Source organism: Euprymna scolopes, chromosome 9, assembly GCF_053919585.1.
Source record: "Euprymna scolopes isolate OS-2025 chromosome 9, ASM5391958v1, whole genome shotgun sequence".
NCBI lineage: Eukaryota > Metazoa > Mollusca > Cephalopoda > Sepiida > Sepiolidae > Euprymna > Euprymna scolopes.
Window position 1 is genome coordinate 33,271,404 of NC_136490.1, and position 23,783 is coordinate 33,295,186.

The following is a 23,783-nucleotide window of genomic DNA, read 5'->3' on the forward strand; positions in this document are numbered from 1 at the left end:
GCTCCATCCTGCTGAAAGAAATGTTCATCAAAGTCAGGTTTAGTTCTGAGTTGTGGTACTACTACTTCACGAAGCATGTCCAGGTAGTTCTCCCCATTTACAGGTCCATTAAAAAAAACGGGCCCAAGCTGTTTATATAAATTAGATCTATACTCTGTGGAGTATTTCATATTGCTTGTACATTTTAATTAGCAAGTAACTTCAACCATATAAAAGGTAGTTTAATAACTGTAAACCTACTTTTGGGCCACCTTGTATACACACACGTGTGTGTGTGTGTGTGTGTGTGTGTGTGTGTGTGTGTGTGTGTGTGTGTGTGTGTACATATTAGTAATAGGACGATTCCAATATTTTTCTTGATTCCAATACAATTACTGATTTCTTCTAAATTCCCGATTCTGATTCTTTATAAATCTCTTAATATTTAACTATATAGAGTAGTTATTTTTCCCAATTACTGTAAAAACACATGTTAAATGTGCAGATAATTTCTTAAACGTAAAAATATTCTTCTGTGGCGGTGATCTATCGATTTTAGTTTTACTAGTAGTTTAAAATCAATAAATATTTATTATTTTATTATTAGTACCAGCAGTGGAAAACTTTTACTTTAAACAAAATTACATAAAAAAAAGACAATTAAAACAATCGTTTTAAGCATTGGAAAATAGGCACAAAATTTTCTGATTTTGATACTGATTCTGATATTGATTTCGATATCTGTAAAATTTACAATATTTCCGATTCCCAATTCCAATTCTGATTAATCGTCCCAACACTAATACATATATATATTAATGTATGTATGCATGTACGTATGTATGTATGTATGTATGTATGTATGTATGTATAAATGTGTGTGTGTGTATGCGTGCCTATTGTTTGTGGTAGTTCCGATTATAGTGAAGATAATCTTTGTTCGAATTATCCGACATCATGTAACAGAATAAATGTTTGAATGTTTGTAAAGTCATGTTATAGGCAACAGATGGTCTACATATGGTCAACAGATGGTGAACTGGTCATCTGATATGTTAATGAGAGAAAATAGGGTTATCATGTTCAGCCTTCAACTTCGTTTGTCGATAAGTTGGACAGTAAAAGCATTGATTTATTGAATTACGACATTCTTACATAATTAGATAATTTTTTACTAAATAAAGTCATTAACTTTATATAAATCCGATGAAAGTCTTAAGTGTTTTTATTTGCATTCTTTTGCATGCCCGTGTCATAAAAAAATGATAGCATACTGTTTTCATCGATTCTTAATCACTTTTATAATTAAATGTACCTGGAAAAATACGCACATATACAGTGTCGGCAAAAAGAAAGTCCACACTTGTAATTTTTTTTCAAAAACTGCAAATTTAAGCTTAATTTAATGTAACTGTTTCAACAACCTATACCTCATTTGTATTCGCTTTTTATTCCTCTATAATTTTACCTGTTCATATTTGACTTTTAATTGAAATATTCTAGTGTTCACGTCAATTTAAAAACATTACTTCAAATTGAGGAGGCAAAAAGAAAGTCCGCAACAACAAATGAGCTTTAAACCAGCTTAAATTATCGCCCCTAAATCAGTTTAAAATATCTATCAACAGGCAAAAAAGCATCTCTAATCGTAATTGTTGTTGTTTCAGGTTATACCACGTAACATTAAGCCACAGTTTTCTCTTAGTGATCGCCAGGAGCTCATTAATCTCCACCTATCTTGTTTATCCTATCAAGAAAGCGGACTTTCTTTTTGTCGCCTGTGTATATATAAAGAGATAATCTACTGAACTAGTGAACGCTCATTATATATTTTGGAATATATATTCTTGGTCACATGAGCACATTGTTTATTTTATTTTATTTTATTTTAACATTTAGAGAGTGCAGTGATTCTTTGTTATTAGAGTAAAATTTGATAATTATTTAATTGGAATTCTTATTGAGATGAGAATTTTGTATTATTTATTCATTTATTTTATTGCGGACTATTATCGTCATCATCTAGCTGTTGTTTCACGACGTTTTGGCCAACTATTGTTCTGGCCTTCGTCAGCAGAGGGGTCTGGAGAACCATGATCATCGATGTCTACAGTAACAGACCTGATACTTGAAGAAGAAATACATGATGATGATGATGATGATGATGACTACACCTGTGTTAGAAATAACTACCCACTTTTCCATCCTCCTTGACCCTCCTTGTTGTTGTTATTATTATTATTATTATTATTATTATTATTATTATTCTTATTATTATTATTCATCTTATTATTATTTGTACTCACTGGGAGTTCTCATGCAGATCATCATCAGAGATTACACACTGATAATAATCGATGGTGTTTTCTGCAAACGGGTGATAAGTCTCCCTAGACTTCGACGAAGCTCCAGTTCTTCTGATAACCTTTACAAATAACTTTGTGTTATCGCAACAACTGCTTACCATCGATTTATTATCAGAAACAACCAATGGTTTTATTATTATTATTATTATTATTATTATTATTATTATTATTATTATTATTATTATTTGTACTATGTTAGTTGTACTCACTGATAATAACTAGTGATGTTTCCTGATGAGAATTCCAGGCAACATCGGGGTCTCCCTGCTAGTATAATATATATACATAAAATATATTTTAGTCATCGACATACAGTCCTGTTTCGTTGTTTCACAACTCATCAGTGCCGCTAGACTAACACCTATCCCAAGCCGAGGATCGAACCTAGAACCGTCGTGATGACAGTCGGCAGTTCTACCCCCTGACTACGGAAGCGGTGGCCGTAATTAATCTGTCCGAATGTCTATTTAAATAAACATCCGTCCGGTACTCGTAAAGTGCTCAAACGTTGTTTGTAAACAAACCGCGAGCTTCGCATTTTTTCAGCTAAATTAAGTAGCGAGTAAGATTATTTACGATAGTGCTCAACTCAAGAGGGGGGCTTTACAAAATATATTTTAGTCATCGACATACAGTCCTGTTTCGTTGTTTCACTATACATACATATATAATCCAGAGTACAATACTATCTTTGACCAAATATGATCAGATAAGACATACACAAAATTTTACAACATTAAATCCATAAAATGCCCAGCTGTAGTTACCACCTTGGATAACTTTGAACAAAACATGTTCAAAATGATTATAAATTTAAAAATTAAAAAGACAAAAATGAAAATTTTATAATCCAACAATAGATGAAATAAATAGGACTTAAAAATACGTAATGCTCTCAATTTAATTATTCCCACTGATAAGACTATGAATACTTGCAGTATGAGTTGCAATACTTATAATAAATTAATTTTAGATAAACGTAAGAAGAACTATAATTGCATATGGAAAAGATATCTTTAATATTAACTCCTCGGCATTAACTATATGTTTGAAACTTAATATACATAACACTATTGAAGTTTACACTCCTAATTGTCGAAGGTTTACACTAAAAGACCATAAAGCAGGATTTAATAACAACCCTAGCATTAGGCTAATCTCCCCAAGTATCTCTGAAATAGAAATAATTAGTAAAAAATTATAGATAGGATCCTGTCAAAAATCAAATCCAAAGTAACTAATAAATTATGGCCATCTTCTGAGGAAGTTCTAGGCTCATTTGTAACATTACCACAAGGGAGGAATGTTTTACATTGATGGATATTACACACCGATTTCCCAGAAATTGCTGGACCGTGCTTTGGAACTAACGAAAAATGAAACAGATATAATTATATTAGAAATTGGCATAGTGAAAGTACACTAATTAAATACAACAATAAGTTTTGGACTAGAAAAAACAGGGAATCGTTCGCTGACATGAGTAATCCATCTGGTCAGTGAGAGATGTACACGTTATTGTTTAGTTGCTAACGTTACAACCAGAGTTGACACTGGCTATCGGTCAGTCAGTAAATACACCTTATTGTTTACGTACAGGTATTACAGAATGATTTAATCGGATCAATGTGAAAAATTATGTATTCTTTGCAAGTGAGCAGTTTTGTATTGTATGCTTTGAAGAAGTTAATAAAACTGTGTATTATTTGCGGTAAGCAATTTGAACATCTGTGTCATTTTGTTTCATGTGTGATAATTCAAGTTTTCTATGTATTTAATCAAAGCGAATAATTTTACGAAACTGATTCGAAAACTGTTCGAAAGTGCAATCTATTGAATGAATGTACGAATATTAAATTGTTAGAAGCAAAAACAAAACGAAAACTGAAAGTTGTTCGAACACGTTTTTCTTATTCGTTTCGTGATTAACCGTGAGAGTATAGGAATGCCAACTCTTGTAACTTATCCCCAGTAATTACTGCCTTCCATAGTTGTTGTCTAACCACGTTTTGGCCAATTAACCCTCTGGCCTGCTTGAGTAGGATTGAAACCGCAATCTTCAGACAATGCTTACCTGCAACCATAGAGACTCAGCAACTGTACCCACTACGCCACGGGCCTCGAAGAAGAAAAAATAAAATAAAATTTAAAAAATAATTTTACACAAAATTACGAAGAACTTATAGTAATTGTACATGAAAAAAATCTTTTTTTTACATGTCAGTTGAACTAATTCCTGTGACACATGGAAAAAATTTCCTGCCTCTTATATATAATATTTTTCTAAAGATGTTTACATGTTTAAAGTTTGTTGAAGGCGTGCGGTATATTCACAAAGTGAATGTCTAGACGCACACCTTGTGTAAACAAAAAAAAAAAAAAAATGAAAAAGAAACTTCACAATGACCGTCTTGTAACCTCAAGTTTCCTTTTGTTGATAAAGTTGTACGACTGTCTGAGTAACATTAATTTGGTTTATCAATTGCTCCCACCACCTCTTTTGGTTTTGAAGGTTAGGCACACATGCTACCACTAAACTCTTCCCATAACCCTATAACTCGAGACACTACCGTGTGCGTATATATATATATATATATATATATATATATATATATATATATATATATATATATATATATATATATGAGACATAACTTTATTAAAATAGCAAAATTTTAAAATAATGAGAAAGAAGTGAACCATAATCAAATGTTAAAAAATAATACTAAAATAATAATACTACTACTAATAAAAGTCGATTAAAAAAAAAAAAATCACGAAGTGTAATACAACCCAAGAAAAAAGTGAACACTATTCGGAATGTTATGAAATAAATGAATCGATTAAAAAAAAAAAAATCACGAAATTTAAAAAGAACGAAAACCCAAAGCTCTTTTCGTACAAGCGGACTTTTTCAAGGATATACGTCTGTAAGGAGGAATCTATATATATATGAATTCGTATTCCTTTCTGTTTGTTTGTTTATTCACAATTTGATTAATATATGCAACACGTGTCTTACTTTAATCTTTCATTTATTTCTATACATAGTATTATACTTGCAAAAATATACAATTAAGAGATCACCTTATTTGCATATGACATTAACAAAAATTGATTTTACTAAATAGCCGTATCTTAGTTAATGTTTTTAGCGAGGGAATTATTTTCAGTATTCTATTTAAAATTGTTATTTAATAAATTTTAGATAACGATATTGATAATATATTTAATTTAATTTATTTTGGAATTAATATTTCCAACAGAGCGACCTTTTTTTAAAACCTTTTTTAGAGTATTTGCTCCTAGATGCTATCCATAAAAAAGCAAGCGTTCACCAAATATCATTTGGTAATTTCATTAAGTTTTTAGCTGGAAAAATAATTCCGTATAGATTGAAAAATGTTTGGCTTTTATTGTTTTTTTTAAATATTAAAAAAAAAACACGAAAAAAACTGAAAAGATATCATTTGTTTGTTTTATTTTATTCTTTAAACGGAGCGTCGTTTAATACTTAAAAAAATGAAGATTTACTGCAACCCCCTCTAAATTCCTCAATTTACACTTTTTTTTCGTTTTTCGCATTAATTTCATCGGTTACAAACTAAATTTTCTAATTAAAAAGGTAACTTTATATGACGTGACCCAGTGGCGTTTAACCCTAAAAAAAAAAAAAAACGGAAATCTATTTTTATCAGCTGAATACATTTAAACAGCCTTTATAAATATGAGAGAAGAAATTTTGAAAAAAATAAAATGAAATAACATGTTAGAGTGAGGGATCACTTTTCTAAATAAATTTAACGTAAAATGAGAACCCACTTTCTGGCCACTAAGCGTTCAACGAAACATGTCACCTCTAGCATTTTTTCAAGTTTGGCGATTGAGTGGGAAGGCAAAATCTGACAAATGCAATTTGTTTTTCTGGTAGGAGGGGGGGGGGTAATTACATTGGAAACATAAAATAATGAGAAATATATAAATGTATATATATATATATATATATATATATATATATATATATATGCATATATGTATGTATATATGTATGCATATATGTATGTATATATATATGCATATATGTATGTATATATATATATGCATATATACATGTATATATATATATGCATATATGTATATATATATGCATATATGTATGTATATATATATGCAAATATGCATGTATATATATGCATATATGTATGTATATATATATATATATGCATATATGTATGTATATATATATATGAATATATGTATATATATATATGAATATATGTATGTATATATATGAATATATGTATGTATATATATATATATGCATATATGTATGTATATATATATTGTTTTTATGTATGTATATATGTGTATATATGTATGTATATATATATATGCATATATGTATGGCTATATATATATGCATGCATGTATGGCTATATATATATGCATGCATGGCTATATATATGTGCATGTATGTATGGCTATATATATATATATATATATATATATATATATATATATGCATGTATGTATGGCTATATATATATGCATATATGGCTATATATATATGCATGTATGTATGTATGGCTATATATATATATGCATATATGGCTATATATATATATGCATGCATGTATGTATGGCTATATATATGCATGGTCAAGGTCTGGTGTGGACGTGTGTTAAAAGCACACAGATTTCTTAGCATCATAGCATGCTTCTCCCAGACAAATCAACCCCATGTGCATGTCGTGACCACTGCTACGCAGACGTCACGGCTCTGATGAACGGCGAGTGTCCTGCGCCATATAACTGGACCTCCATCCTTGTGGGCCAAGGTTCTTTTAACCAAAGGCTAAGGGTGAGGTAACCCTGACAGAAACTTCCAGAGGAGCTTAGGCCCTTTAAGCTGCGGCATACATGATCCACCGGCGTATGTAATATACTCTGGTGCCCAGCAACCTAAGTCCCAGTCATGGATCAAATGATATGATAGGTGGAGAGGGCTCTCGTAAGTCGTGGTTAAGGCAACCTCTCTAGGAGAAGGAAAATCCTGATATAAAACCTGCGGCGACTGCTGCATCCAATGATGTTGACTTGCTCTTGTTTTTGGTTCAATGTGGCAGTTGTTCAAAGAGTGGGATTGTGTTGGTGCAAAGTCTTTCCTCTCTATAAAAAGCTTCAAGCACAGGCATTACTTGATATGTAATGTAATACACATTTTACCATCAGTGTGTATCTCGATAACAAAAAGGCTGGCTTTAGCTTAAAACGGCAAACGGACACTCAATGAGGTCTGATGCAAATATGGGCGTCAATGGAAATAAAGACTCTGGAACACCCAAGGTGTGGTCCAGCAGGTGTTCAGTGTACCACAGCCTGGACTCAGTCATTGGCAGATGTGCAAAACTATAGAAGGTTCATAGAAGTGACCGTCTGGCACGTGCTGCTGGTGGCGCTGATGTCTGCCTCATTTGAGCCAGAGATGTATTAAGTAATGGCAATACTCGAGAACGAGTTTTCTGCCATCATATATATGCATGTATGTATGGCTATATATATATATATATATATATATATATATATATATATATATATATATATATATATATATGTATGTATGGCTATATATATATATATATATATATATATATACATGTATGTATGGCTATATATATATATACATGTATGTATGGCTATATATATATATATATATATACATGTATGTATGGCTATATATATCTATACATGTATGTATGGCTATATATATACATGTATGTATGGCTATATATATCTATACATGTATGTATGGCTATATATATATATACATGTATGTATGGCTATATATATACATGTATGTATGGCTATATATATATATACATGTATGTATGGCTATATATATACATGTATGTATGGCTATATATATATATATACATGTATGTATGGCTATATATATACATGTATGTATGGCTATATATATATGCATGTATGTATGGCTATATATTATGAGAAATAATTTCTCACCCAGTCTTAATCCACAAGAGCAAATAGCTTGTTATGGTGACTGGTACACTGTAAAACCGACATTGAAATAGGTTTACGACCATTCACTCTATACATCCTAATTCCAATGTTCAAATGATGGCATTTTTTAAAATGTAAATTGCTCCAGACAAGGCATGAAGCCACTTGATGTAAGGAGCTAAAGAATAAAATAAAATACTACATTAAGGTAAAAAAAAAATTAGCCAACAATAAGAGTGAGCTGGATAGATTTTGACTAAAAAAAAACCCAGCAATTTTTCCCCCTATTTCAGAAATATCGCCCATGGAATGTGAAGACTAAAGAACAAAATAAGACAAACGAAAATTACAAGACTGCCGAAAGTAAACCCAAGGTCAACTTTAACTTTCCATCCATTATCTTGATAATCCTATACCAACTCATCATATCTTTTTTTTCCTATTCTTTGTAGCAGCAAAGTTTTTTTCCCCAAGATACTGATAATTTATAGTATAGCTTTTTAACTTTTCTACAAGAAAGTCACCGTTTATCAAGTCCCAAAAGCCACTCGAGGATAAGGGTTAATGAATGTAAGGTGGCCACTGAGACAACAGCTTAGTGATCGTTGGAGATGGAAGTTGGGTAGAGTTTGATTATTTAAGCGGACAAGACATCAAAAACTTGTTTACATTGGACTTGAAGACGACTGTGTTGTAGTCAGTGAAAAGCATACCTGCAGAATAGAGTTCCACAGGCAGGCAGTTCTAGGAATGAAAAAACTTAAATAATATCGATTAAGCTTGTTATTGCTGATTACTTAATTGAGTAAATGAATATCTTTTATAATAGAGAAGGTAATTAAATAATTATATAATTTTAAGTTGTTTCTATGTTATTATTTCTTTTATGGGCAGAAATCAACCCCAGACAAAGCATAAAGCCAGTTGATGTAAAGAGCTAAAAAAGAAAAAAATTACTTTAAGATTAAAAAACTAATCAGTGATAAGCGTTAGATAGATAGATACTGATCCAGAAAACAGCAATTCTTCCCCCTTTGTCAGGAACATGGCTCTTGGAATGTGAGGAATGTAGGAAAAAATAAGGGAAGTGGGAGTTACAAGGTTGCTGAAAGTAAACCAAAGGTCCACTTTCTACTTTTAATTATTATTGTGAAATTGTTGATTCCACTTCTAGAGAAGATGTTGATAAAAGTGGAGATTGCCTTAGAGGATCTTATATGCCAGTGGGTATACCAACGCCACCAGAGTTTAGACCATTGTTGAGGTTGCTTGTTCTCTGTAGGTGTGAAGTATGATCCTGTGTAGTTCTAGGAGGTTCACCCACCCAGGCTTTACCTTCTCACCCTTTGAGAAGAAGGGTTTAGTTGCTAATCGCCTGAGGTACCCCTACCAGGAAACGCCGACGGGGCTGCACAGGCATATTTTGTGGGCTCTGGTATGCTTCCTCGAGGGCGCTGACTTTTCAAATCTCACTTTCCCGACCCTTGTGTCACATCTTCCTGCCGCGGGAGAAGGATAAACATCCAGTGGGTATACTAGAACAGAAGGTGCGTCTCCTCATATTGTAGGAGGATGGGAAGCACTCTTTGGGTATATGTATGAAAAAGAATTGTCTCAGTGATTTTTTTTTTTTAAGGCTATATTTTAGGGTTATACTAATAGTAATGTAGTGGGTGGTGGTTCTCTGGGTGGGGATTTTGAAAATCAGGCGTGTATAGGGAAAATTATCTTCTTTCTTCTTTTAAAATAATGTTTTTTTTTCTTTTTATGAGTGTGTTGTGTGTGTCTGATGGATGTGTGAGTTGATGTGGGACTACGTTTATGAGAATTCTTTTTAAAGGGGACTAGTATGAAAAGCTATTGAAAAAAAAAGAAAGAAAAAAGACCAACAACCTCCTTGTCGATCTAATATAATGGATCTTGTCTACATATTTATAAATAGCTATTTGTGTAGCACTTCCTGATATGTGATCGGTGATGAACTTTTACATAAGGAATGTCATCGTGTCTCCTTTCTTATCTAGCTACATATTTTCCATTGTCAATAATAAAGCTATAAACATGATTAGAATGCCTTACTCCTTAGTGTCAAGGTCAAGTCAATGACATAGCTCTTCAGTGTGCAATTCACTCAAATAATTTAATAAACTGGACAAATATATACTTGCCATGCACAACAATATCCTTATACTATTCTTTAAATTATGAGGATGAGTTTCCTTGCTGTTTCGGTTGCTTGAAGACTTGGATAGAAAGTACCAGTCAAAAATCCGTTCTTGACATTCAGCCCAACAGGTGAGGAACTGGCCCAGTACCTGTCAGACTGAGGCACGCCACCTGGGTATTACGTAGGAGGTTCAATCTTCCAGGTCTGAGGCGCCTCCATCGAGGAATACCGATGGGGATGCCCAGGTAATTTTTGCTAGGCCAGAGTGCCCCTCCTTAATGGGTGCTGGTTGGGCATCTCCACTTTCTGACATTGTGTCACATCTTGCTGAGGTGGGCAGCAAGTAAATACCTACTTGTCATGCATGCAGAGACAAAATCAAACAAAAATAATGTCATGGAGTAAGCTGATTTACCTATTTCGGGAATAATGGACTTACCCAGTTACTATGAATATAGTTACATTCCTCTGTAACATACATTTTGCTAATAAACTTTTTGTTAAATGCTAGCAGACCGTCCGGCATTGCCAGGTCATGAAATACGCTTAAATATAATATTTTGATTAATGCAGATTTCGTATTTATTATTATTTTATATTGAACCAAATTTAAAAAGTTAAAAAAATGACTTATCAGCCACCACCGAGAATCGAAACCAAAAAGTTTAGCTTACAATTTACTTTTTCCTTTAAGATTAATAGCTATGAAAACATGCTTGCTTCAAGGCTAAAAATTAAAACATCAACCAATAGCTGCTACGTTATGCATGCATATTCGTAATGCTATCGTTCAACTGTCACCTTGCAAATTCTATACTTTTTTTTTAATTTTCACACTTTTACATCGATTTTCTCCGGCTAAAGCATTATTTCATGTCTGTAAACCAAAAATTGACGGAGGAGTTTGGTAGGCAAAATTTTTAAAACAAATATATGTATACATACATAAATATATAGAGAAAGAGGCTTGTGTTTACTACAAACTTTTTACGCAAATATTACACAAGTATAAATCAGGTAGAATATCTGCATGAATATAATTACACGTAATAGTTAACTAAAGATGATCATCTCATAAGAAAACTGAAAGGACTAATAGGGAATTAATTAAAATCAACGTTTAAAAGAATATGCAAATTAGCTAGATCTTTTGATAGTGAATGCAATTCCACGACCCATACATAACAAAGTTGTATTTTCTTTTTAAATAAATAGAAAAAGGGGTTTTTAATACAAAAAAATTATAGATAGATACTACTGTGTCTTCGACTTGCAAGACTACAATGAATCAAACATTTCACTAAAAGATTGTTTTTTAAGACAAATGATTATTATTTGCATATATTTCTTAATTTGATTAGTATATTTGGTCATATTTTTTGAAAATATTAAAAAATAAATATGTTAAAAAAAAAAAAATGAACGAATTTCATATACACCTATACTACTACGACTACATAGCTCTTCTTTGTGGTGTGTATAAATTTTGTTATACACACTGGTTGCCATCATTGCCTCATCAAGTTCGCATGAATGCTGATGTTTATTTCGAATGGAAGATTTATTAGTTAAACAATCCCTTTTGCCTTTTTTTTTTCGGGGAGGTGGTTTAACCCCACATAAAAAACGACCTTGTGTCACATTTTGCTGTGTTGGGAAAGCAAATAAATACTAATAATACAGGAAATCAGAAGGAGATATTACTTTTAGATATAAGTGACTGCACCAGTTGTATCGTAACCGTTATGTCACAAATGGACAGACAAATAAAACAAATAAATTATCCGAATCAGCATTCTTTCTTTTTCACAGTTTTTTTTTATTACCGCTATTTTCGGCACCACTTAAAAAAATGTCTCTCGCTGCCACATCTCCATTTTAGCCTGACAAAAGGTTCTTCACCTTCACCTCACCGCACGCCAGGCACAGCCAGCAATTTTTCGCCTTCGCTTTACTCATCTATTCTCTTTGAAACTGATTTAATTTCTCCCACCTCACGCCGGAATCAGCCAGCCATTTCTCGCTTCCATTCCCTGGAAAATACCTGTTGTTCGAATTCTGTCGACAACTTTTGGACTGTCTACAGAAAAAAAAAAAAAAATCTCGCTATTTCCATGTCCTTTCTTTCCGATGCCGACCTTCTTTTCTCTCTCCTCACGCCGGCATCAGTCAGCCATTTCTCACCTGGGACTTCCATTTCCTTCGTCGTCCACTTTTTCTCTCCGAGCACGTGTTGAATTTTTTATCTTTTTTTCCTTCCTCTTCTCGCGCACACTTCCTAATTAGCATATGTCCGTTTTTCTATTGCTGCTGCTGTTAATCTCTTTGCATGCTGGCCATGCTTTGCTGCTGCTGATACTTTTCATGCATTTCCATGCATTCTATGTTATACAGTGACGGAGAAAGAAAGAGAAAGAAATTGAGAGACAGCTTGAACCACACTCAATTTTGCTAACATCATGCACCTGTTCTCTCTCCATTTGGATTTCTGGGCGCGACAACCTTTGCTGTGACCATCCTGTGCAAGCGTTCATCCACAAAGTTGAATTCCATTTCTCTGTAACTCATAATATTGTCACGTCTGTTCACGTGCTAATTTCAAATTCTTGAACCCCAGTCCATTAATATTATTTTGATTCTTCAGACTGCAGTTCTCATCTTGAATGTCATTTTCACAACGTTTCTGTCGATGTAACCTACGACTTTCTTCAGGTGTATCTTGTCAAACTCGAGAATGTTTCTGTCAAACCCGAGAATTTGGACGGAATTTCAAACGGAGCCTTTTATTTACTTCACAAAGATAGCATGCTCTCGTTCCGTCAGCCATGACTGGATAGAAGTCCTAAGTAATTCGCAATTGTATATTTCAGTTGTGCACACTGAGAATTGAACCCTCAACCTTCAGATTATCACTGTGAGAATTGATTAAGTCACTGAAAAAAAGGGGTTCCGTTCGAAAACCCATCCAGATTCTTGAGTGAGACAGAAACATTCCTGAGTTCGACAAGATACACCTGAAGAAGGTCGGAGGTTACATCGACCGAAATGTTGTCAAAATGACACTCATGATGAAAAGAGTAGCCTAAAGAATCCAAATAATACAAATGACCACTCCTCATCCCCAAAAATTCAGAAACCCAGTCCATTAATCATTCTCTCCATCCAAACTGTGGCTTTCGTTATGTGATAGTGATACTGATATTTACACATTATTTTATCATTATTATTGAAAACAAACGTAATAAAAAGCAAATGATTGCTGCAGACATACTACAATGGTGTATTTTTATTTTCTATGACTTCTTTAAACTTCTTGTTGTGCATAAAAACGTGAATTTTATTGGAACGGAAAAATATTCATTGTTTATATTGTTTTTTTTTTTTGTCTGTATAGAAAAAAGCAGGATCAAAGAATGACAAAGACAAATAACAATCAATATTTATTTAACAAGCTTGAATTAAAACACCAAGTAAAAAGAATTTTTTATGGAAATAACTCCAGACAAGGCATGGAGCCACTTGATGTAAGGAGCTAACAAGAAAGATGATTATTGCAAAGATATAAGATGCCTATTGACTTTAGTTTTGAAAACATCAAGGCTGTAGGTGAGAAAAAAAGAGTTTAACAACCTTGCAGTTCTTGGAAATAAGCTACTGGAATATCAAAATAGCGAATTGGTGGAGACCACTAGATCAATGAGACAAACGAGCTGGAACAAAGGAAGCAGGAGAATAGATTAGACAATTCTGAAGAACACATACATTAATAGTATTTGTAGAAACGACTAAAACTATCAACATCACGTCTGTGAGAGAAAAGCTGCAGTGAAGAAGAAAAGGTGGGGCTCAATCCAATTATAGGTACGTTTCTGTATGGGCTAGCGATTCATCATCCCAAATATGACAACAGTACACCACAGATGATCTGATAGTAGATTTGTAGAGATAGAGAATAGTCTCAGGTGTGGGAAAGTGTTAGGAAATTATAAACGTGCAGAGTACCCAAGAATGTGACAGGTAAAGAAGGAATTGTTTGTGTAAGAAGTTGATTAGACATGTTTGCTTTGGCTGTTGTCAAGTAAGTTTGCATTTGTCAGTGTGTACGTTCAGGCGACCAGTTTGTGAATATGCGTATGTATGCTGGTTCTTTGTTCAGACAAAGTGTGAACTTGCCTGCAAATAAGCAGGGTTTTTTTTTAATTACATTTTCACCCTAAACAAGACACATTGCCACTTTGATGTAGGAGGGCTACTATCAGGGATATAAGTTGCAGGAATACGATGTAGGGAGTTGGGCAGCAAGATGTCTGTTCACATTATACTTGAACTTCTGTGTGTCAGTACAGTTGAGGAAGCAGGAACCCGGAAGGGAATTCCAAACATCAGCAGTTCTGGAAAAGAAACTATGGTAGAAGGGTTTCTTACATCTAGGGATCTCTACTGTGGAGGGGTTGGACTTTGCTGCTTGTCGGGTTTGTCAGGAGTATTTATGTCGAAGGGGTACAAGGGCTTGTAGTTTCTTTGGAGCATTCACCATTAAAATACTTGTAAAACAGGCAGAGGGATGAAACATTTCATCGACGGAGCAGAGGTTTAGGTTTTGTGAACAAGACAAGTAAAATCCAGCCCGTGTGAGCATATATGCAAAATTATACATCAAAGATATTTTTAAGGTTGCTGCAAAGAAGGTGGGCTCTATCTACCGTGCTAGAAAACTAGACAGTATCCTGTATTTCTGCAGAGATACCATTCGTCCATGCATGGAGTATTATTACCACATCTGGGATGGTGCATTTACCATCAGTCTATACTACTTAAAAAGCACCCAAGAAATCATCTCCAACCTAATATATCCACCACTATCAACCAAGTCCCAACTCCTATCCCATTGCTTCAATGTTGCATCCATGCACCTCTTTTACAAGTAATTTAATAGAATGTGCTCTGATAAGCTGGTAGCACTTGGGTCCCCTCAATGTAAATAGGGGACGAGGAGCAAATCCTATTCCTACACTGTAGAAATCCCTAGATGCTGGAAAGTCTTCTATTTTAATATTTTCATCCTCCAAACTACTAGACTTTGGAATTCCCTCCATGTCCCCTGTTTCCCTGATTGTACTAACATGCATAAATTTACATGTAATGTCGACAGAGGCTGCTCAACTTCCTACATGGTGTCACTGTAGACACGATTCCAAATAGTAGCTCCTTACGTCCAAGTGGCAATATGCCTTGTTTGGGGTGAATAAAAGATAAAAAGAAATGTATGATTGAGTTTTCGAATCATTTTTGTTACGGCTGTTGAGAGCCTTTGCACAAGAGGCCCAGGTTGAACTAGAGATGTATCTATCAGTGTCCAGTCTAAAAGGAATCAATTCACACTCATAAAAGTCGCTTGTTTTCTTTATTTTGTTCTTTTTTTTAATTTAAGGTAGATGCCTAAATTTCATTATATTTTCTCACACGTGTTTCATTGTATGTATATATATATATATATATATATATATATATATACATGCATACATATACATATATTATATATATACACATACATACATACATATATATACACATACATATATATATACACACATATATATATCCACATACATACATACATACATACATATACACACATACATATATATATATATATACACATACATACATATATATATACACATACATACATATATATATACACATACATACACACATATACACATACATGCATATATATATATATATATATATATATAAGCAAAATCTCGACCATAACATTTGACCTTGACCTTGAAAAATAGTACCAAGTGCACACCATCCCTAGGTCAGAGCCCATCATCATGTCAGGTTTGGTCATGATCGGTTCAGTGATGTCGGCTGTAGGAGAGTACATATACATAGGCTATAGCCTTAACTTTTGACCTTGAAAAATTGTGGGCACTATACCTAGGTGGGGGACCATCATCATGTCAGGTTTGTTCATGATCACTCAAATGGAGATTATGCATACATAGGCTATGACCTTGAATTTTGATCTTAACCTTGAAAAATGGTGTGCACTAATCCTACGTGGGGGAATCATCATCATGCCAGATTTTGTCATGATCACACACACACACACACACACACACACACACACACACACACACACACTATATCTTTATATATAAAGATATATAAACATGATCATTGCAGCATCTTCACAGATGATTGCCGTCTCAAGATTAATGTACTGTATTAAGTATTCTCTCATGTGTCTTCAGGTGACTTGCATAACACAACAAGTTCAATGTATTAATAATGTCGATTGGATGAGGAATATTGTCTTTGTGCCCAACCATGTGCCTTCTCAGTCCAGATGTAGAGCTGCATACCTTACTGCATATTACACACATTGTGCTATGAGGTCGCTGTGAAACATGAATGACTATGGTCTGTTATTGTGAGATTTCAGGTGGCTCACATACCCTGCCTTTGAAAGGAGAACATGACCACACGTTTCACAGATCCAATTTTCATGGTTACCTGACAAAAATTCCAGATCTCCCCTCTTAAATGCCCTTTTCAACTTTGCATGCTCCATCTTCTTAATCCGTAGAGAACCACACCCATTTTTTCCTAACTTTTTCCTCCGCACCATGATCAACCGCAGTTTTTTTCCCCCAGGTGTTGGTATCAATATCTGTATCCCTCAGAATGCTTTTGAGACCATCCTTGTAGCGCTTTCTGGGCTTTTGTTGTGGACACTTACCACTCACAAGTTCTCCATAGAAGAGTCTCCTTGGGAGACAATCATCACCCATATGTACAATGTGATCTGCCCAGTGCAACTGCGCCGTGTTAACCATGATTTCAAGGCTCGGGCACATGTTTTTTTAGTACCTCTATGTCCGGTATGTGAATTTGCCACTTGATATTCAAAATTCTTCTCAGACACTCAAGATGGAAATGTTCTACAACTTTAATATGTGTCTAGTGGACCGTCCATGTTTCTGCAGCATATAGAAGCACTGTGACAACACACACCATATACACATCCACCTTGGCCTTAATGGTGAGTTTACGATCACTCCATACCCTCTTCTCTAGTTTCCCAAATGCAACAGAAGCCTTTTGAATGCAGGCATATATCTCGGCATCCAAGGAGCCATCTCTGGATAATACACTTCCAAGGTAGACAAAAGCATCCACTACCTCAAGCATAGTACCATAAACCAAGATGTTTGGTTCGATGTTCTCCTCTCTAGGGGAAGGCGTGAACATCGCCTTAGTTTCCTTCAAGCTGATTTTGAACGCAAATGCGTCACAGGCTCGTGAAAAATTGTCTATAATCATTTGTATGTCATACTCAGTGTGAGCGAGAAAGTCTCCATCATCTACATAAAGAAGTTCCCTGATCAGGTCTTGGGACACTTTTGATTTGGCATTGAGTCTCCTAAGGTTAAAATCCTTTCCAGATGTGCTGGAGTGTAATAGGACACTGATGTCACAACTTGAGAATGCATATCTCAACGGAACCGCAAAATAGATAGAAAAAACAGTTGAGGCAGGAATATTTCCTTGCTTTACACCATTGTCAATAGATATTTTATCTGAAAGTTGACCATTGAATGTAACTCTAGCTTTCATATCCCGATGCAATTCCTTAAACATGCACAAATGTCGGCAGACAACTAAACTTACCAAGCACCCACCACAAAGCATCTCTATTAAAAACCTGATACAAGGTCACTCGGTGCTCAATACATTTCTCTTGTACCTGGCGAGTGGAAAATATCATATCCACACAGCCTCTTCAGACACCACCAATGGGCATATTTCCTCCTGCAATCAGTTTAATAAAACTCATGCAAGAACTTTACCAACAGACTCAAAAAGAGTAATTCCATGGTGATTGTTGCTGACTGATTTTTCTCCTTTATTCTTGTATAGAGGCATCAGAATTTTATTGATCCAGTCTTGTGGAATGGTTTTACCCCAGTTCTGCACAAATAGGTCAAAAGTCGCCCGATACACATTCTTATTACAGTTTTCATGATCTCCTCTGTTGTATTGGTGCTTTTCCAGTTTTGATTTGTGTCACAGCTTTATTCACTTCCGCCATTGTTGGAATGTTATCCATTGAGTGCTTTATTTCTAATTGGGGTAAACCTTCAATCACAACCTCATCAACAACAGATGGATTATAGAAGAGATCACAGAAGTGTACCTGCCAACGCTTTAAAATTTCGAAAGGGTCCTTGATGAATAACATATTATCTTTTGACTTTGAACGGACTAACGAGGATGAAGAGGGGCCAAACACCTGATGAAAAAGTCCAAACATTGTTTTTGAATCTTTTCTGGCAGAGGCAGACTGTATTTCCGATGATATGTTAGACCACCATGTTTGTCATCTGCCTTAGTTCTCTTTGCAGAATAATCTTGTGTCTCTTGTAGTCCTTTATAACAGATGTATTCATTCCTTGATGAAGGATCTGCTCATAAAGACGATGTTTCTCTTGAAGCAGATTACTGATTTGCTGATAATTTTCATCAAACCAATCTTTATATATTATTTTAATTGGAATTCATTATTGATATGAGTATTATTTATATTAATTTATTTATTGCGGACTTATTATCATCTTTATTAGTTGTTATTTCACAACGTTTCGGCCAACTATTCTTCTGGCCTTCATCAGGTGGTAACCATGACGGATAGGAACTTTGAATCTCCTAACTGCATTCTCAGCAATCACTGCCATCTGGAGTTGTTGTCGTCTCACCACATTTTGGCCGAGTAATCCTCTGGCCGGCTTTGGGTAGGATTGAAACCGTTATCTTCAGACAATGCTCATCTGGAACTGTAGAGATTCAACATCTCTATCAACTGCACCATGGGCCCTGAAGGGCGATCAAGGTTGGATTTTTTGATCTTATAAAATTACTTGGCCAAATCGTGGTGAGATGACAACAACATGGCAGTGATTGCTGAGAATGCAGTTAGGAGATTCAAAGTTCCTATCCGTCGTGGTTACCACTTGATGAAGGCCAGAGGAATAGTTGGCCGCAGAAACAGCTAATAAAGATGAGAATAATAGTCCACAATAAATAAATTAATATAAACCAATCTTTATATTTTCTGTTTCTGAATCCTAACACATCTGAACCAGCTGAATATACTTGTTCTTTGTAATTTTCCCACGATCCATCAAAAACGATACCATCCAATCTCTCCTTCACACAAGTCAGTGACTCTGAATTCTTTAGCTTGTCAACATCAATGTATTTAGAAACCTGAACCCCTGTCATGCGTACCTTCTTGTGTATGCACAGCTTGAATTTTCCTCAAAGCAACCTATGATTCGACTCACACTCAGCACTATGCATGACTCGATTATTGGAGGTATTTGCAAGATCGTGTTTGGGAGCGATAATAAAATCAATTAGATGACCTTGCTTGGATCTGGGATGCATCCAAATAGTTTTGTGCTTATCTTTCTGATGGAAGAAAGTTTTGCAAAGTATCAATGACTGTTCAGAACAAAATTCCAGCAATCATAACCCACCGCTGTTAATTTTGCCAGTCCTGTGATACCCCCAGAGCATCCCATGTCTCCCAGTTCTTCTCAACACAAGCATTGAAGTCACCTAGAATTATGAGCTTTTCATTGTTAGGTACCGATGATGTTGTCTCACTGAATGCTATGCAGGAAGCCAGGATGACTTCTTCGTTCACTTGCATGGTTGGAACATAGACAGAGAAAATCGAGAGGAGTTGACTGCATGAAAGTGTAATTCTAAGTTACATGATTCGATCAGTCACAGTATAGGGTCTTTCAATCTTGTTCACTAGAGCTGATCTTATTGCAAACCCCATCCCGCCATCACAATGTTTGCCCTTTGGCTTTCCAACCCAGAATATAGAGTATCCTGAGCCTACCTCAGTCAAATGGTCTTCTTCAGGCAGGCGAGTCTCTGATAGAGCAGCTATATCGATATTTAGTCTCTCAGGTTCTCTAGTCACTAGAGTTGTTCTTCGTTCTGGACGTTTTGGTTTGTCAATATCCAAGAAAGTTCTGACATTCCAACAGGCGATGTCTAATTTGTAGCGCATTTTAGCATAAGCTTTGCTATTATTTCTCATATTCTTGTTCCTGCGTGAGTGAACAGCCATCAGTTGCAAACTTTGAAACAGCTGGATTTTTTTTTTAAATAAAATGTTTGTTTACAAGACTCACTCTTTTACTGAAGACGATGATGATGATGATGCATTTCACACACTATTTTACAAATGAATAAACATATAAGTTGGACGAAGACTAAATTCAACAGGTTAGTGTTGAAAACAGTTGGATTTTTTTAAAAATCAAATATTTCTTTACAAGAATCACGTAAATATACATACATATATACATATATATTGCTACCTATATAATAAAGGAACTTTGTCTGTGTGTATATATGTGTGAGGTAGTTTCCTATGAACTTCGAAAAAGCTGGGCTGATTTTTTTTTTAATTTCACACAAATATATTTGATGTGTCTAGGAGTATTCTTAAATAGGTTTTGAATCGGAATGCCTCTGATAAGTATTGAAAATTGATAATCAAAAATAATCCGATTAAAGAAGGAACAGTCCAATTTTGACTAATATTAACACCCTTATACAGCCTAATATCACAAGTGCATTTGAGAAGTATTATCACTGCACAAGCAGAATAGACCAGCATATAAAATCGACAGTAGAATTTTTGATGAGACAGGGACGCTTCAAAATAAATGTTTCTGTTTCGAGCACAATTGAACAATGATACTTGACTTTTGCATTTTAAACTTTAATTCAAACTAATACATAAAAATACTTTTATAAAATCAACTGTAGGTTCTCTTCAGTGCAACATAGTCCACAATATATTGTGGACTAAGTCATTGCAGAGAGGCATATGGAGCTTCCTACTGGTGCACTGTAGTGGGTCCCCGACTAGAGCAGGCAATCAATCAATTTGATTGAAAATGGACGATTTCACGATTTCGATGACAATAAAAGTATTGGAAGTGTGGAACATTTGATGATCCTTATTCAATCCTGGGCAACGCTGGGTTTTCCTGCAAGTATATATATATGTAATTTTACGTCACTTTTCTCTTGTCCAGGGGTCAGACAAGTTTTGATAATTCACAAGATCGCTCGCACATTTCAACAGGTAAACTCTACTCTCACGACTTTATCCAACTCACTTGTTTCTAACCTTTTTCGTAATTCAATACTTCAAAACTTCTACAATGGTTTATCTAGGAGGCTGAATGTTCTACATGACCGTAGCAGCAGAACTGGTATTCGACATTAACGTCTATGCTATACAATTATATGTAATTTTAATGCTTTCATAAAATCTTCTGACCTAATAGGTTAGATTTGGTCACATTTCATATTGCAGATCTATTTAATCATTGGATCTGTTATTACATTGAAAAATCTAGGCGTGTGCCTAAGATACGTTATATCACGTGATGCTTCTCACAACTCCTTATACAACATGATATTCGTATTATTTGGATTCTTTAGACTACTGCTCTATCTTGAATGTCATTTTCACAACGTTTTAGTCAATGTAACCGCCGACTTTCTTCAGGTGTATCTTGTCAAACTCTGGGATCCTTCTGTCGAGCTCGGGAATCTGCACAGAATTTTGAATGGAATTCACGAGGATAACATGCTTTCATCCCATTAACTATGACTGGATAGAAGTCCTAAGTAATTTGCAATTGTATTTTCGGTCGCCCAATTTGAGGATTGAACCTTCAACCTTCAGAAGAAGGCCATTTTTACAACTGAATTTTTCCAAGTACACTAACCACTCGCCATGCGTCAATCCTAATGCTAAGTAATAATCAGTTTCAAATAACTCTCTTCTGGGGGATGAATGTTCAATCCTCAGTGTGAGTGATACTAATAATGGAGTTACGAATTAATTAAAAGTTCTACTTGGTCATGGCTGATGAAACGAGTGGAAACTACTTCTGTAAATTAAATAAAGTTGCGGTAACATCTTTTGGAATACGGACAGGACTTGTGGTGCAATGGATAACGCGTCTGACTACGGATTAGAAGATTCCAGGTTTGAATCCTGGCAAGTTCCTAATAATTTTAATTATCATTTTATCCAACGTTTACTCATTATCGTTACCCTTAGTTAGGATATTTTTGCTTTTTCAGTGATTTTGTTTTGTGCATATGAGAATTTCCCATACTCCGAGTTCACAGGGTAAGCATTGATGGTAAGACGATGTTGAGTGTACCTGATGTTGAGTGTACTCGATTTTGTGTTTGTCAGCGTTATGTGTGCTGACGTGGCCCAGCCACTAGTTAAGAATGAAATAATAACACTTGAAATATTATATAATAAAATGAAATATAAAATATAATACAAAAATAAATATAAATAACATATAAATTAAAATAATACATAAGATAACATAAATAATATTACTTTAATATTAGAAAATGAAAATATCCCTTTAAGTGTTTCTAGAGACTTTTAAAATATAACTGAAAAAGCATTCTTTTTTCGTTGGTTCCAGAAGGTTCCTGGAACATTTTCCAGCGATTACTATAAATAGAAGAATATGCGTTTGTAAAACCAGTCATTGATTCGTGCACCAAATGAAAGGGATGCAAACTTGGGATGACCTTCTTGCTAAAATCATTTAACTCTGGCCACTAACGAGAAATGAAAGAAACCGTGGTCGTAAATACACATACTGAACGTCAAGCAAAATAAACTACTCTTCGAACTACAACGGACAACATCTTGGTAAATATAGATTTCCAGAATTTTGATATTGACCAAAGTAAATATATCTGTGAATGTTATTTAAATATTTTTAAGTTATGGTAATTGCTAGAACAAAAACCTTTATTATCTCCCTTAGATCATTTTGTTTACTGTAAAATAGTTTTCGTTACTTTTACTTTTATTTACAATAAATTTATTTCCTTTTTAACTCCATTCTCTGTTTTTTTATCTTGATTTATTAATAATATATATTGCAGTAAATACCTCTAGACACACAAAAACATAACATATATCATTAATAAAAAAAAGAGCGAAAGAAAAACAGAGAATGGAGTTAAAAAGAAAATAAATTTATCCCTTTCCTATATATATAAAATGAACTCATTTGTCCCCTCTGATTTTGACCTTAATAGGATTAAAAATCAAGACATTTCATGCAAATGTAATATGCACAAACTGCAGC

General features: G+C 34.4%; 1 protein-coding gene across 3 annotated transcripts in view; it reads left to right on the top strand.

Annotated features, from left to right (window-relative positions):
• Positions 1 to 23,783, top strand: part of LOC145284486 (UTP--glucose-1-phosphate uridylyltransferase-like) — a 302,604-nt gene that overhangs the window by 46,125 nt on the left and 232,696 nt on the right. Inside the window, exon 2 of one of the 3 annotated variants that reach the window (XM_080133353.1) lies at positions 23,106 to 23,338. The exons of the other annotated variants lie outside the window; for them this stretch is intronic. The gene's annotated coding sequence lies outside the window, so the exon portion shown is untranslated. The remainder of the gene's footprint in view (positions 1 to 23,105; positions 23,339 to 23,783) is intronic. 3 annotated transcript variants of the gene reach the window in all.